The 17525-nt window shown below is 43.2% G+C and overlaps 1 long non-coding RNA gene across 1 annotated transcript; it reads left to right on the top strand.

Annotated features, from left to right (window-relative positions):
• Positions 1–5639: 5639 nt before the first annotated feature.
• On the top strand, positions 5640–8304 carry LOC135580040 (uncharacterized). The gene is made up of 3 exons (XR_010474098.1): positions 5640–5779; positions 7152–7225; positions 8076–8304. It is a non-coding gene; the product is annotated as an uncharacterized LOC135580040 (long non-coding RNA).
• The last annotated feature ends 9221 nt before the right edge of the window (positions 8305–17525 follow it).

Here is a 17525-nt window from a genome sequence, read left to right as displayed (position 1 = left end):
ATCACATTGTGGCAGTGGAGGGGAAGATGTAAACTGCTAAGTTCTTGCCACCAAAATGTTATATTTCTTCTGACTGGAGAGCTTTGACTCTGCCGGCACAAGTAAATGTGCATGTGAAGCACGTGACCCTGCAGTATCACAGAGAGCCAAGTGTGAACAGTGTAAGTGTGAATATATTCTGTGCTGATGTGTCTGTATCCACCTGCTCTGCATTCGCTGAGTTGTGATGCTGAGGTTCAGATGAATGACAGGAGAGAAAGAGATACCATGTAAAACTAAAGAAGTTGAAAAGTACTTGGATTTTCTTCGCCAGGATGAAAATAATAACAGATGACTTGCGAGCGAGCTCACTTTACTGAGGATTTGTTTCAGAGACAAAGCGATGGTGATTTTTTTATTATTTTATTTTTTTACCCTCATTATAGATGTGCAGTTGCCTTTCAAATGGGTTGGCTAGCCAGGGCACAAGTGTGGCATTGGCCGCTATTGCACTTGCCACCTTCTGGAGCGGTGGCTGGATGCAACATGACATCTGAGGTGGCACCAGTATGTAGACGTGGGTAACTGAATCTCTTCCAATAATATGTCAGAATTTAGTAACTGGTTTCAGGGATTGCTAGTGTAGTGGCAGTGCTTCACTAGAGCAAGGAAAGTATTTCACCTCCACAAATATTTTGCAAAAGATTTCTGGTACCCAAGAACCCTACCATGCCAGGGCAAGTGAACTGAATTACTACCTGTTTTGGGTTGGTTTTTTTATCAACCTGTAATCGGTTCTGTATTAAAATTAGCAGGAGACACTGGCTGCCTGTCATTCCAAGGAGTTTTTGCTGCTTAGCTCAAATTAAGCCACTTGAGAAACTGAGTTTTCCATTATCTTAATCCATATCATGAATACTATACTGCCCTGCAAACCACCCACAGTTAACGTTCAGTTTGGTTACCTAGTTTAAGTATAAGATTTTAGGGAAGCAAAGGCGCACAAAACTTCAAAGTAGATCTTCACCATAACTTTTTGTGAATGCCAAAGCGATTATTGCTGCCTCACTTGATGAGGTTATTCTTATTAAAAGTGCACGTTAATACTAGTTTGCTACTGGTTTTGATGCAACTGAAGTCAAGCTTAAAACTGAATAGAAACTATCGGGAGGAAAGTGTGGTTGCTCTCTAGGGGCTCCGTGCAACCCCTGACCTAGAGCAGCTCCCCAGCACTATGCTCTGTGTCTGAGCCTTTGGGGCTAGAATTGTCCAAAAGCAGTTTTTCCACTGAAGATAGTCTTCTTGGTGCTTTGGGGTTTTTTGGAGGGGGGAGGGAGGGGCTGGGTAGGTTTTTTTCTTTGTTGTTGTTCTTTTTTCTTTAATGTTTCTGCTTCCAATCCCGATGAGTGTGAAAACTTATTAATGGAGGAAAATATCTTTTAAAAGAGAGCAGAAACACCCTATCCCAGATGTCAAGGGTCACATCTCTCCTTCACAGCGAGGACTTGCACCTCTCACACACAGCCGCACGCAGCGGGTGGATTTTAATTGTCTGTATGTACGCTCTCCATGGCACAGGACTTGCAACAACTGCTGGGATGCCACAGGGATTTGGAGGACCGGTGTTGATTTACTCCAAAGTGGAATAAGCACCTGCAGGAGGGCTTGTTCAGTTTATTCCTTTCTTTTCTCCCTTCCCTTTCTCCCACCAGTTTTATCCATGGAAGTTAAAGGTATAAGTTATCCCTTTACTGCCCAGCCCTGTTTCTACAGAAGGTCTCACTGTCTTACAGAGAAGCATCTAGTTAGTGACACAATATGTAGAAGCATCTTCCCAGTGCCCTGCTCCAAGTTCTCTTCAGATCTTGCTGTGTAAGAGGCCAGAGACTCACCCCCTACCTTAAACTTGCCATAAAGAAAAATGTAGGAAAAAATGCATTTACGGAAATCTTTAAAATGAAGGTTAGGCACCTCAGTAACATCCGTAGAAACACGAACCTGCTAAAATAGGGAAATGTCAGATTAACAACAACTGTGGTCATACAGCTGCTTTCAAGGGGCAGAAGTCAGGGTTGCTGTTGAAGCCTGGACCTGTCCTGCTGCTGGATGCTTGTTCCCCATACCTGTGGTATCAGCTCCAGTGCTGGTACAGGTGTGCCGTGAATCAGATGAGGGAACAGGTTTGATGCAGATGAAAGACAATCCTTTCTGTTGGCAGCTTGGATTTAAAGTTAAGCTTCTGTCATAAGGTTCCAGATGACAGGGAATATGTGAAATTCTATTTTGCTTTCCCCAGGTAGACAATAACCTTTATGTTTCCTCAGATTCCTAGTGTACCTTAGGACTTTATATGTATGACTTTGCACTCTGTCTCTATTAAACTAACACTACGTCCCAGCCTGTGTGCAGGTATCAGTTCTATAGAGCTATTAAGTCACACTGATAATGCAGCTCAAGCCAGGATATTATACCTGTAATATTGTAATTCCAAGTAATAAAAATGCAAGTGAATGATGGACAAAATAAACCCAAATTCCGGTGGTTTCCCTTGCTTTGTTACTTTTAGTAATTATTGTGTTGAGCTGGTTAAAGAAAGGAGGCACACCTGAGAGTATCTGTGGAATATCTGCATGTTGGTTATATAAGAAGGAGGGTTACACGAGGAGAGCATTTCTCAGAGTTGTGGTGGTGCTGCTGCTGGTAACAGCTTAGGTTGGCTTTGGAAGCCCCAGTTTCACAAAAATGTGGGGAGAAATAGTCATTAGCTTAATTTCATATTGAAATTTTCTCTAAGGCATTAGTACATATATACTAATGTTCCTCATAGTATTGCATGTAAGTAACACTAGCTCACTAGGAAAAGATCAGTGAATGGCTGCACAGAATCTATACAGAGTAATTCTGCGATGCAGAAAAGAGAAAGCTGAGAGTTTATACTTCTGCATGATGCTTATGGATGTTCATTCTTTGAAGAAACAGCTATAAAACACTGAGAAAGAGATAAAGTCTTAAAAGGATGGGTGGGCTGAAACTCAACAAAAATGTAGGATGATGTTTTGTTTTGTTGCATTGTATACCTTAAACCAAAGAGGTTTTAGGAAAAGTCGATTTGTAATCATACCTGTAAAAAGATATGGCTGCTTTAATCACCTTGGCTCTAACATGCAGGAGTGGTTCCTAAAAGTAAAACTTCAAGCTCTATGTAATCATCAGAACCCTGTGGTTATATACGGATATATAAAGTTTGGGTTTGTAGGAGATAAGTATACCTAATGGTAGAGCAGGTGAGAGGAGAGTTTCACAGTTCATTTTTCAAACCAGGCGGCTCTCACAGTGTCTTATGGGGACACTAGCCAAAATAAAATGCGGTTGGTAAAAATGAGGGTGATGAGCAGCTCTGCTAGTTTGGTAGGCGTTACATGGGCTTCTGTCTCACCCTGTTTTGCTGGTTGAGGCATTGAGTGTTTTTGGAGAGTGTGACCAAACAGGAGGTTTGACCTCTCGTACAGTATTTTGTATTGGCCCCAGCTGAAATAAGGCATTGTTCAAGGGTACAATGCTGACTGGAGACACTGCTGTGCCAGGCTGCATTACTTCGATTGTTAAGAAGGCAGCACAATGCAATACAGCATGCTTCTTTAATACAAAAAAGTAGATATCTTGTGCAATGGTACAAAGTTAAGGTGCTGCGTCAGTAATTATTTCTGAGACTTCAGTATGTATTTAGGAAATGCCATTTCCAGCCAAACCTCAGATTTTGTTCTGAAGGGGTGAAGCATGAATTTTCAGTTAACATCTTTGCTGGTTTTGTTCTCCTATATACAAAATCCGAAAGCATTTTACAATTATGTTTTTGTTGTATTAATTCTGTAGCACTTTCCAAAGTTCCTTCTAGCTCACTGCCGGAAATGGAGTTTCTGCTGGTTTTCCATGCTGAGTCATCTCTATGAAAGCCTCGGCATCGCCTACATGAAAAATCTAAACTTCTGCCCCCGTTGTGTTTGCAAGCTGGTTTCCCATCAGTGCTTCCACCAGTGTAATGCCCCAGCTCTGCGTGCCCCTGCTCTTCTGGGTCTCTCCTTCCTGCAAGGCCAGGACTAAACATTTACAAAGCCTCCAGCAGCTGCCCTTCCTCCATAATGATAATAACAACAGCATTGCACCAACTGCTGGCTTCCAGACGCTGTCACCTCCTGACCATACGATGGCGTCTGTGCACGCACCATTAGATTCAGTTGCCTTTTTACTGCAATCCCCTGACTCAGTGTACACCGCTTGAACATCAATTCTTCCTTTGCCACAATTATTTTGGCAGAGCTGGCTTAATAGCTGATGTTCACTTACCCTGGTGGTAAAATTATGAATGTGCTCCGGTGTCGCGTTGCTGCTCTTGTTTCTGTAAAGCTATGTCTATATGTGCACATCTAATTTTTCTTATACATCTGTCCATCTTACTGGCATAGTAAAAGTGCTTGCTGCACATACCAGGTAGAATAAACGTTTTTTATAGAGGTTTTGGTATGCAGTGAGTAATAGTTCAGCTGTGACAGTCAAAAGCTGCATGCAAGTGATACAAATGTGTAAATAAGTTCTCCTCCTTTCTTGCCTTGAAAGCGTTAAATCCCAAACACCCAAACAGACTCCTAACACGGCAGTGTGCAGTGATGAAGGAATAGGCAAGAGAACTTTGGTGCCAAGGAACAGGCATCTTGTTGAAGGAATTTCCTCAAATATTTAAATAAATACATATTCTTCAATGTCTTTTATAAAGTACAAGGAACTAGAACACCATGCTCAAGCATAGATGAAAACTCTTGAAATATTTTAGTGGGAAAAACGTTAATATATATGAGATTTACTTGTGTTGAGGAGGGCTTCATTAAGAAGTTGCAGGGTATGCATTTATAAAACACCAACTTTTCAGTTCAAGCAGTTGCTTTATAAAGCCTAGTATACTTTTAAAAATATTTCAGTACATTTGAAAAAAAAAATTCATAAATTGAGGCTCATGTTCCACAATTGTAAGGATTCAAATGAATTGGGGCACCAGTTCCTCCTCCTTGCCTCTCTGTGGACATTTGTAAAGAAATCTAACCTACTAGACAGGATTCATTATGTGAAGTGTTACCAATTCTATGCTTAGTTATTTCAGTTTATTTGGTTTATGATGAAGACCTGAAAAGCGATTTCTCCTGTAAATGTGTCTTAAGGTTCTCTGCTTCATTTTTCTTCCTGTTTTTGCTTAATCACCTATTTGACTATGTAATCTATTATGAATCTCAAAATATTTCATTTGAAATGTAGTCCTGACTACCGCACATACAGAATTAAGTCACAGTTTTTGCAAGTTTCATCAAGAAGCATTTTTTACCTCAGTGACTAGCGTTGGGCGTACAGAAGGAGCATATCTTTTGTACTTTTACCTGACTACAGCCAAAATGCTGTTGATAACATAAGGTTTAGCAAAAAAAAGTATTTTTCTTTCTTTACATTTTTTCCCATTTATTCCTTTGGCAGTGATTGTATAGTACTTAATTCTTTATAAATCTAAAATGGAGCCATTCTTTTCACCAAAAAAAAAAAGGTATGAGGGCGTAATTAGTCCTCCACAGCAATCGCAAGCATTCACGTATCCTCCATATGGTTTTGGCTCCTTGCCTCTTGCCTGGCTGTCTGATAACAGGCGTGTTCAACGTGCTGAGCCAGCGAGCGCCGGAGCAGCCCTGCAAAACACGTACCCGCGCACTCTCGGCACACAAATCGTCCTGTGAGTGCCAGGGGGACCATTATGCACTTAAAGGTAAGCTTGTGCTTGAAGGGTTTGGGAAACTGTGATCTTAAATGACTTCCATTTTCCCAACGGCTTCATTCTTCCTTTACGTTGCTTGCTACTTCACGCTGTGGCTGTCCTGCCATTTCGTGCGTTCACGCTGGGAATTTATTTTTGCGGTTAAAACTTCACGTTTGTCTTTGAAAGGATTTTGAACTTTACGGGATGGTGTTTGTTTTGACAGTTAATGTCAGAGAAAAGTGGACTCTTGGTACTTACCACTGCAACCTGGCAGCTTAGGGACTGCTGAGAAGCTGCTGCACGCATTGAATCATGCCGAACTCCTGTCAATTTAAGTAGATCGCAGAGTCCACATCCTCACGTGAGGACAGGGAGAGACGAGGGGCTTCTTCAGAGAAGCCTTTCCTTTTAGGAGCTTAGATTACGTCATGTTTTGCTCCGTTCTTCATTTGAGTCACGTCAGTTCAATGCCATATGATGTTTTTGAGTAGTATTTTTATGTAGAGATTAGAAAAGAGGTTGCTCATATCTGTGCCTGAGGAACTCATTTTTTTCAGTTTTATGTAGGATCTTTGACCTGAGGGTTTCAAAGTAGCCTTGTGGCTCACTCAGAGCACAGTTAATGCAGCTATGAAAGAGTTTTGCTGGGAAGACAGCAAATAACACAGCTTTGAACCGACAAATACAACCCTCAAAATCAGTGTTGTCTTTGCTACTACTTTAGCAGCAAATTTTGTTCCTATGAAAGTCTCACTGCAAAGAGGGTTTGTCCCTCAATGTAATGGTTTGTTTTGTAATGCCCCACAGGGAGGGATGAACACAGTCCTATTTTGAAATACAATGTTCATGCAGTCACTGAAGCAGGCAGCCCTCAGGGCCATCTACAACTTTTTTAGCCAAGAAGAGAAAATAGAAATACTTTCAAACTTACTTGTAAACTGTTGGAATCTTCTCTAGCCTTTCTTCTTCAAGATTTATCAGTGCTGACTTCCAGCAACATATCGGGTTGAATATTTACAAGTCCTTTCACCTTTATTCCATGTACTCACCCACAACTCTGGAGGTACTTATCTTCAGTTCATGGACAAATAAGGCAAATGAAACGTGAGCTTACAGAATTATAGGGTAAATCTTGGATTCTCTTTTTTCCTCACCTTTCCTCTGAAAAACAATTGGAGTTTAAACCCAGAAGATGTTATTTGAAATTGTAGAATAAATAATTAACCACCCTACCCAATTAAAAATTCCTTTAAGCTCGCATGGCACTTAATAAGGAAGCGCTAGATATAAAATTGCCTTTGAAACCCTACCTTTAACAACTAAGTATTTAAAAATCTACTGCATATTTGTAAACCAAGATATTTCAAATATTTTAATGCAGCCACAGAACTTGTCATTTCTCCAGAGGATGCCAGAGACCCCTGCTCACCACAAGGACCACCCTGCTGTTTAAATGTAAGAGGGTTTTTTTTAGTTTCTGTAATTTTTTTTTTGTTTGTTTTTAAACAAGGCGGGGGGCGGGGGGGAGGGAATCTTTTTTTGATCTCAGACAGCTGAAAAAACTGTGTCTGTGTCTGGAATCTTCCCAAAAAAATTCAGTTGGAGGCCAACACCCTTTATGGAAAATTTCAGGCTTGTAAAAGCTGGCTAAGTTTTATGAGCAACTAAAAACCTGTCTAACGCAAAATGTCAGACAGCTTCCAAATAAGTGATATTATGTTTCATATCGGTAATACTTTTCAGTAGAAAGGTTATTCAAGATAGATACATAGCTGTAGATAATTTCGTATTGTCCTTACAACCTTTTCACCAACTTAAACCTATTAGATCAGTTCAAGCCTACTGATTTTGTGTACCACCGTAAGAAAGACTGTAAATATCTGGACCTTTATCTTACTCTGCAGCTATCTTGTGTAGCAAAGCACAGGCAGACCAAACATGAGCCCTCTGCATTTCTCTTACGGGTCAAAACAGCCTGGGGGTTCTTTACATGGAACACAGTTCTCTAAGATGCATGATAACATTTAAATAAAAAACATGTCAGTCATCAGCCTGGTATATCCAAATGTATTTTTTAATTACTGTTTTTTTATAAGTAGGAAATATTAAAAGCTCTGAGTCCATGTTTCGGACCACAAGCAGCACTTACAAATAGGATATTCTCAGATCACATTTCATTGTTCAGGCTGTGCATTTTCTGCTCCTTCACTATGCAATATCCCAGCCTTATCATGATGAACTTCCTCCAAATGGACAAGTTGTCATGCTTCTTTCATAGATTTTCCTGTGATACCTTACTTTGCAGCATTACACAGATTCCAGCAAGGTCCTCCTTGGGACTTGGGAAAATTATGTTTTATAATGCTACGAAAACCTTCTTTGAAGAACTTGTGGTTATTTGATAAGCATTTTTTAATGGCAATTTCTTCAAAAGAATTCTGTGTACTAATACCTGATTGTTCAGGTCAATCTTTTTTTCATTACTTAATTCGTTGCAACTAGTTTTCTGATCAAAATAAAATATTTCTCTCTTATAGTTTCATTCATCTTCCTTTGCACATAAGCCTTTGGCTCCCAAGCATTTGGGCTGCCTGTGCCTGCAGGCAGTTCAGTCAGCATCACAACTTGGGTTGTCTGAATTTGTCCTACATTTGGAGACCAACAGACGTCAAATTCAACCATAATGCTCAGTAAGACAGGAGGGCACTACTGGTCTTAGAGGTGATTATTGAGCTATACCACGGGGTGGCTCAGCAAATTGGAGAGCTGGGCAATCACCAAACACATGAAGTTCAACAAGAGCAAGTGCTGGATTTTGCACCTGGGACACAACAACCCTGGCTTACATACAGTTTGGGGATGAGATGCTGGAAAGCAGCTCTGTGGAGAGAGTTATAGGGGTTCTGATTAACGGCAAGTTGAACATGAGCCAACAGTGCCCTGGCAGCCAAGAGGGCCACCCGTGTCCTGGGTGCATCCAGCACAGCATTGCCAGCCTGGCCAGGGAGGTGATTGTCCCGCTCTGCTCTGCACTGGTGCGGCCTCACCTGGAGCACTGTGTGCAGTTCTGGGCTACACAGGATAAAAAGGATATAAAGCTACTGGGGAGTGTCCAGAAGAGGGACACGAAGTTGATGAAGGGTTTGCAGGGGAAGCCGTATGAGGAGTGGCTGAAGTCACTTGGTTTGTTCAGCCTGGAGGAGACTGAGGGGAGACCTCATGGCGGCTACAGCTTCCTCACAAGAGGAGGAGGAGGGGCAGGCACTGATCTCTTCTCTCTGGTGACCAGTGACAGAACCCAAGGGAATGTCAGGAAGATGTGCCAGGGGAGGTTTAGGTTGGACATGAGGAAAAGGTTCTTCCCCCAGAGGGTGGTGGAGCACTGGAACAGGCTCCCCAGGGAGGTGTCACGGCCCCAAGCCTGACAGTGTTCAAGAAGAGACTGGACAACACCCTCAGACACACGGTGTGAACTGTGGGGTTGTCATATGCAGGGACAGGAGTTGGACTCAATGATCCTTGTTGGTCCCTTCCAACTCAGGACATTCTATCATTCTGTGATCCCCAAGTGTCTCTGGCACTTTTTCCTCTAAGCTCCATGGGCTGAGGCAAGTCAGTGGCTTCATACATGTTGGTACGGGCTGTAATGTGCCCATCTCGGTGGCCCAGCCATTTGTTCTAACAAACATCAAGCCAGATACTACCCAAAACCCAGGCACTGGGACAGCCTGAGTACCTTTCCAGCCCAGGTTGTGCCTTGCAAGCCTCATTTCCCAGAAGATACGTAGAGCTTCCCACCAACACCAAGCTGGTTCTCTCTTCAGGTCTCTCTAGGGAGCACGAGGAAGACCAGAGGCAATTGCAAAGTGTGGAATGATGGGTCAAAGCCCTTTCACAGCCTCCTTCCCACTGCCCTCAGCTGGTGCCCGAGCTCCCTGGTGAGGATATTCCAGCACAGACAGCAGCTGAACCCAAGGGCTATGGCAGGTGACTGTCCTGGAGTTCCGTGCTGATTTTACCCCGTCTCTAGTGAGGCAAAGAGTTAACAGCGACACCTGTAGGACAGGAAATCCTCTACTTGTGAGCAGCCCGTGACTGATTCAGTGCCAAACTGAACCCTGCCTTGGGAGAGGAATGCAAGGTGATAAGGCTCTTGCCCTTTGGTGCTTATGGATCACACGTGCATTGTGAGATCTGGGCAGTTCTAATGGCTTGTGATCCTCTACTCAGGAGAAAGATTAAACATAACCACCTCTCATTCCCCTGTCCAGCAGGAATGCCAAGCCCTGACTCCTCATAACATCATTTCATGCCTTGGGTTATCTGGTGTCCTGTCTGACTGCATCTGTCCTATGCTGTGATTTCACTGGATTTCACCATGTTGGTTCCTTGGCCATAATACGATTCAACACTTCATACTATGGATAAAACATCCTGTCAGTTCCAGATGACTTGAGCTGTCCCCACTTTTCTGCAGGCAGTTTCAAGGGACTCTGCTTCATCCATTGAGATTTTGTGCGTGGCCGCGCGCCTCTGTCACAGCAGACAGCAATAACCAGTGCTGCTCTGGGAGGTTACAGCAACTGTTTTCTTGGCAGGATTTTTGCCCCAAGTGAAAGGAGTTAAAGAACCTCGTCTTCAGACCCGTTTAGAGCACTGTACCGGGTATCAAATTCTCCCTGACATACTCCTTCTGTGGGTCATGGCTCACTCTGCACTGGAGGTTTCCAGGTCCTGCATGGAAACCCTTGAGACATCTAGCCTGGGACGTTTTTGGTGAAGGACCAAGCAGTTGCCAGGATGGTAGTGGCAAGCTGGTGGCAATATTCTTTTGTGGTGGCCACAGACCCTTTCCTAAAGCAGTCGAAAAAGAAAAACAGGGATAGCGTCTCACTCTGCCAGTCCAAGGCTTGGTTGGCAATATTTAGAAATACTGATCCTGTAGTATCTTAGACTGGAGAGAGGGAAGAAACAAGCACTGCTGGCTCAGTGCAAGCACCAGAGCACAGACACTACGAGAGTCAGCAGAATTAAGTGTCCCCACAGGTTTGTGTTAGATAATTACATTAGTTGAACTCACAAATGCAAATTAATGTCTGGACAATTCTTTAGAAATTCTGAACAGCCCTATGGAGACTACAAAAAGGGGCAAGATTTTACTGTTTATTACAGAGCAACTAGACCTGTGCATGTCGACAGAGCAGAAGGAATTATTTGAAACTCTTCTTAACATAAAAAAATCAGAATACTAAAAAAAAAAAAAAAAAAAAAAGACTTCAAGAAATTATATTCTTTTAGATACCTGTACTTCTTTCTACTTCTAGAAGGGCAGGGTTAAAAAAAAGCCAGAATTGGCCTAATATGAATTTGACTATGGTACAAGCCATTAAATTTCACTCACTCCTTTGGGAACCAAGGGACTTTGACTCAGGCAAAAATGCCAGAAAGCCATCCCATCTTGAGCTGAAGGCATCAAGGGGAGGAGAGGCCCTTGTGTTTCGCTTGTGGTTGTTACCATTTAGACAGTCAAGTCTCAATTTTTAAACTTAATCCATCTTGTTGAAACATTTGGCTACCAATTTCAGTTATGTCTTTCTCTAAACTAAAATGACTTCCCATTCCTGGGAAAGCACTGTAGAATTCGTGTATCCCTATTTTTTGTTCTTATTGTTTATTAAACACCTAGAGACTTTTTAAGCCTCTGAATCCTCTTACGTGGCCCCTCCAGTTTTTGGTCTATTTAAAAAGGGAGACCCAGCAGATATAAACTCACTTTATTTCTACTATCAACTCTCCTGTCAGCACTCCCAAAGAGCACTAACTCCTTTTGTCCCATGTGTATACCAGACTCTTTTCAAGGTGTCTTGTGATTGCACCTCCTTAATATTTTCTAAAGTCTCTGCTTTCCAGGATTCAGTAATATCTTCTAGGTACACAATTTGCATTCATTAATCCTAGATACACAATTTCGCATTTGAACACATTAACACATAATTTATTTAGGAGGTTCCATTTACCAAGTAATTCAGTGTGTATGATTGTTCTGCATTATTGTCCTTTCCTCACCACCCATTCTTACTCCAGTGCCTTCGTCACAGCCACAAATAAAATCAGTGGTAATACTGCAATGACTTCCAGACCATGGATGGAAGTGTTGGCCCAGATACTGTAACTAAGGCTCCACTTCTGTCAACAATCCAGCTGTTTGGTTTATTGCTGTAATGTTACTTATTTCTTCATATCTGTCAGCCCATCAGCTTTCAAGCCATTTAATGTATTATACTGAAATTAGCATAATAGAATCATAGAATAGTTTGGGTTGGAAGGGACCTTCAAAGGTCATCTAGTCCAACCCCCTGCAATGAACAGGGACATCTTCAACTAGATCAGGTTGCTCAGATCCCCATCCAGCCTGGCCTGGAAAGTCTCCAGGGATGGGGCATCTACCACCTCTCTGGGCAACCTGGGCCGGTGTTTCACCAGCCTCACTCACAAATTTCTTCCTCATGCCTGGCATGGATCTCCTCTCTTTTAATTTAACATGATGGGCTACCTTATTAGTGCTTGACTTATCCTGCTCAGACAAATGGGAACAGTCCCTGATGTCACTCTTCCTGAAACAGCTCAAGCCTTTTGAGAGATTTATGTTTCTTATTGTAAATGGACCAGCCACCTCCACTGCTGACCAAGGTAGTCAGCATTGTACTTTGAGGCACGTACCATGCTATATTTTCCCTGTATTTGTACTTCTCAGTAAGCATTTTCTACTGATTACTGTCCAGAAGCAGCTTAGGAGGTCTAACAGACGTTTCATCTGACAGCCTTCCTTTGTCACATTCACTTTTAAGACTCCTGGGTTATCTGAACCTGCAGACTAAATATATCAATAGAACAATGGCTTATGCCTCATTCTTACTTCACTTAGGGGCATATTTTTACAGGGATTCCTTTAAAGTGTGACTGTCCCAAATAATGCATGAAAAATGCTCCAAGTAGCTTGTATCACAAACCACCAGTCTGGTTGATACGCTCTATGCCACACTCCTTTCATCCTGAGTAAATGAATTCTAATATAGGAACTGACTTTCCTGACAAACCTATCCCAGCAAAGGTTCACAGTTTAAACCTTGCAGACTTGTTTGCAGACTGAAAACTGCTTTATTTAATCTTCATGAACTACAAGCATGTTTTGCTGGTTTTGTCACATGGAAAACAAAAGCACTTATTCCACCACCCCTTTTGCAGCTACTGATGGAGATACACATTTGCTAAAATCTCTTGCTGCTACCATACTATAAAGCGTTCTGTCCTCTATAATCCTTGTCAGGGGCAATTTCAGCAGTGATACAGTATGCAGTATGAAAACAAGAATACTAAATACTCAAGATGTTTGAGTTCTTTTGAAATGCATGGGGTTTTTTTCTTAAACACAGATAGTCTTTGATACATAAAATGGTTTTCTTGGATTAATAGCTGGGATGTTACTAACAACGGTAATTAATTTTTCCTGTCTATCACAAATGGTTTAGTGGATAGTAGTATTACAAGCACTGCCTCAGAATCACATGTGCAAGTTTTTGTATTTAACTACACCAGACTCCTGCTTCCTGTGTTGTTAGTTTCAAAGGTGGACCACAGCCAACTACAATGAACTGGTGTTTTTTCCAACTCTTCCTTTCAGTCAGTTAGCAGCTACTACCGTTATGGTGGAAACCTTTTTACCACTGTTATGAGCAATCTTGTTAGTCCTCCTTACTCATTCCTTTTTAATCAAATGATTGCAGGTAAGTATTGGTTCATGTGCAGTATTATTAATAACTAAACCAGAAAAAGTTATGGAAGACTTTAGGTCCTTGGATGATGGCATTTTCTCTTCAAATAGAAGCTGCAAGACAAAAAAATTATTCACAGAATTTCCAGGAAAACATATTAACAGAAGACTATTCTGGGAGAAATTAGAAATCCCTCCCACTTCCTTTCCTATGCAGACTCTAATTTCCCTCCATCACTGTGGCTGCATAGGAGAAGCATAAACAGATCACTTCAGCAAGCTCAGTATGTTTTTACTACACAGTGAAGCAACCTTAATTCAATCCAAAATGACCACTCATGGCCAGTTGATGGGCTTGTCACACTGTTAAGGAAACATGGCAATGTAACTGGGTGATAAAATAACTCAGTTCAGCTGTAGATCAAGAAGCAAACAGATTTGTATGTAAAGGCCTTAAAACCAGTCAATACAAAGCTGATGACCCTCAACTTAGCATCTTATAACCTAGGGCTGCTAGCAACAGAGGAGCAAGAGCTTGAGAAATTTGGCAGTTACTTGGCACACTGCTGCTTGCAAAGCATGCTGCCAATACCTGGAATTGGATCTAAATAAGACACAAGAAAAATGCGAGGGAACCGTGACTGAAAATGGCTCTTCGATAATTTTTACAATTTATTCACATGTACATTATTGGTGAGATGGATGCAAAAGTTGTCAGCCATACCAGACTTAGAGCCATACTAATTTTTTATGACTTGAAGGACACATTATTTTTAAGAAAAACTAAACGGAACCTGATCAAAACGTCACAATAACCCATGTGATAATTAAATGTAAGAAATTACCAGCACATAACTTCAGAACTAACTCCCTGACTGCTAAGCACTACTACAATTTTAAGAGGACATTCAACAAAAGCCACCAGCTTAATTTCCTTTTGTGAGGGCAAAGTCAGAAACAGCATGGTATCTACTGCTGAGCAATACTAAAGCAAGCTCTGGGGCAAAATACCAAGAAACACTGGATCACAGGTAGAATTAAGAGTCAGAAGGTAAGGGCTCTGTTCACAGGACTGTGAACAACTGAGCTATGAACTTCTAAACACAAGCTATATTCTGTCTCTGTTGTATCAAATCTGATCCAACCCAATCACTAAGGTCAAAAATCCTATTGCTTACAATGTATTTTCACCATTTGCCTACTCCACTTCAAAAAATGCAAGGTACAAAAACGTTTGTGCAAGCAAGTTAACCCATGTTGTTACAAAGTGGTGCAAGCATACCTACTCTATCTGCAGTTTTTAAGTGCCTTCCAACCTTGGACTCTTCCATGAGCTGCAAGAGAGAAAGGGCTGAGTATCAGTTGTAAACACAGCTTCCTTTCTGGCAGCTCCACCAGTGGGAGTTACCCCGTTTCTGATCAAACTGGGGTGTTTGTGGCCCACTGGAAACCATCATGGCTGAGGGCATTTAGGTGACTGCTGCATCAGGACAAATTGTCTCTCTAATGACTCAAAAGCTCTTGAGTAGTAAAGAACAAGGGGATAAAAGTGAAACAATTATATGGACACGGTATGAATGGCCAACCCGTCAACAAGTTAAGATTCAGGTCTTTACAAAACACCCAGCCATTCGCCTCTCAATGGAATCACAGCTTTTCCGAGGTCTCCTCCTGCAATGACGTAACATTTGGATATACGTATTCTGGACTTCCTTTCCCTTTGTGAACGGCAGATTGATTAAAACATCCTTGGAACCAAAGACCTAATAGGATATTCTGCTGTTCATTGTAACTTCCTATGCATTTTACATTTGTTGGAAAAACTGGCTTAAAAATTGGGGAATCATCCAAGCTGGAAGGTGCCTCTGCACCTAGTCCGACTAGTCCAACCCTGCTGCTCAGAGCAGAGTCAGCTACAGCAGGTTGCTTACAGCCGTGTCCTTACAGGGTTTTGAGTATCCTCTCCAAAGCTGAGAACTTGACAATCTCTCTGGGAAACCTGTTCCACTGCTGAAAAAAATTAATAAATTTTTTTCCTTACATTTATTTTCCCATGTTTGTGCTATCACTCCTTGTCCTTTCATTCAACACCACTGAGTCTGTCCCTACTATCTTCACTTCCCCCATCCGGTATTTATACACATGGATAATTCCCCCCAGCCCTCTCTTCGCCACGCTGAGCAGTCCCAGCTCTCTCAGCTTCTCCTCATAGATCGGATGCTCCAGCCCCTTAGAACCATTTTAATGGCCTAGCTTCTACAAAATCATTGTAAAATACAAACTACCAGAGACATGTTCCAACCAAGGATCAATGCATAAATAAAACCAATTAATAGTTTGACCATTTTCTACTTCTCTGTGTTAGATCTACCTTGCTGTTGATTATGGATCTTTATCTTTCTCTGCTCTTGTTCCTTTGGCCTCTTCCATCCTGACAAGAATATTTACTGAAGACTACTTTACATTAATATCACAAGTATGGTCAAGCTCAGCAATTCTTTTTAAGGTAAATATTTTAGGACCTCCTGTAATACACATTTGGGCTGATTAAGCCTTCATGTAATTAAATAAAAGGAATTGTTTTTTGAAGTATTATGGTTCTTCTTCTGTTCTCAGTATCATGGTTAAAATTTGCACAGTGCAGGGTACATGTTTACCATAAGTTATACTGAAATAAACTACAAACATCACCCAAATTACTTTTTAATCCTGTGTGATAAGACAGAAAAAAAAATAGTGTATAAAATTAAAGCGAAGTCAAAGCTGAACCTAAAGGCTCATTCGCAACATAAACAGTGCACAGATGCTGCTCATGACCAGGTAAGTCACATTTGCATCATCTGATACGTGCAACAGCAGATTTCCTTCCAGTTTACTTAAACAGCAAGAACAACATGTGAAGTAGCCTCCTCAAGCCCTGACCCCAAAATTACACAACTCCAAACAAATCGGATGTACCTCCTCACCTCCCTGAGGTAAATCACGGTATGTAATTTTTGATGCCTCGAAAACTTTAGGATGCACCTTTTATGGATCAACATCAATTGTTCTCTTAAAAAAAAAAAATCTGATTAACTTTCAGGTCAAGGATGAAGAAACATTATTACATATTTTCGAACTATTTTTCCAATTTTCTACTGTCCACAACAGGCGAACCCTTTCCCCACGCCCTGTACTGCTGTTCCCGGGGGGCGCAGCGCTGGTCAGTGCCCGCGGGGCGCGCCGTCCGTCACGCGTGGAAGGGCCGCCTTCCCCGTGGAGAGTCGGTGCTCCAGCTGCGCCTGCCGCCCCACCGTCCGTGTGGTGTTGGTGTTGTTGTTATTCGCCATAATTCCCACTGGTAGCCGCGCCCCGCACCGGGGTGACCCGAGGCCACGCAAGCCCCGGCCCAAGGCCCGTGTCCGCCCCAGCGCGGAGTTTCCGCAACCTACAAACATCCACCTCCCGGTCCCCCCGCCACGCAGATACAAGTTAAACGCAGCGGCTGCAACGCGGAGCCCACCGGCCCTTACCCCCGGGCCGAGCAGGGCCGGGCTGGGCCGCAGGCCTGGTGGCCGGCGCCGCGGGATGGCGGCCGCGGGAGGCGGAGGGCGGGGGAGGCTCGCCCGGGCGGCGCCAGCATGGAGGGGCCGGGAAGGGAGGGGGTCCCCGGGGCAGCCGCTTCGCTTCGGGGGCGCACGCCGAGCCCCGAGCGGCGCTTTGCGGCCGAGCTGCGGCGGAGGCGGCTGCAGGAGGAGCCGCAGGGAGCCGAGCGCCGCCGCGCCTGCCTCCCCCCCCCCCCCCCGCGCCGCCACCACCCCTACCCGCGCCGGCTCGCCTGGCCCAGCAGCGGCCCCCGGCCCAAGCGGCGGCCCCGGCCCCAGCGAACGGCTGGCCCGCGGTGGCGGGCAGCGGCGGCGGCGCGCTCCCTTCCGCCTTTTCCTGGGTCTCTCTCGGGCAGTGACGTGACGTGCTGACGGCGGGCCCGGCCCGGGGAGCTTGGCC

This window comes from Columba livia, chromosome 1, assembly GCF_036013475.1.
Source record: "Columba livia isolate bColLiv1 breed racing homer chromosome 1, bColLiv1.pat.W.v2, whole genome shotgun sequence".
NCBI lineage: Eukaryota > Metazoa > Chordata > Aves > Columbiformes > Columbidae > Columba > Columba livia.
Note: the sequence above shows the minus strand (reverse complement) of the source record. Positions and strands in the feature narration are given on the sequence as shown.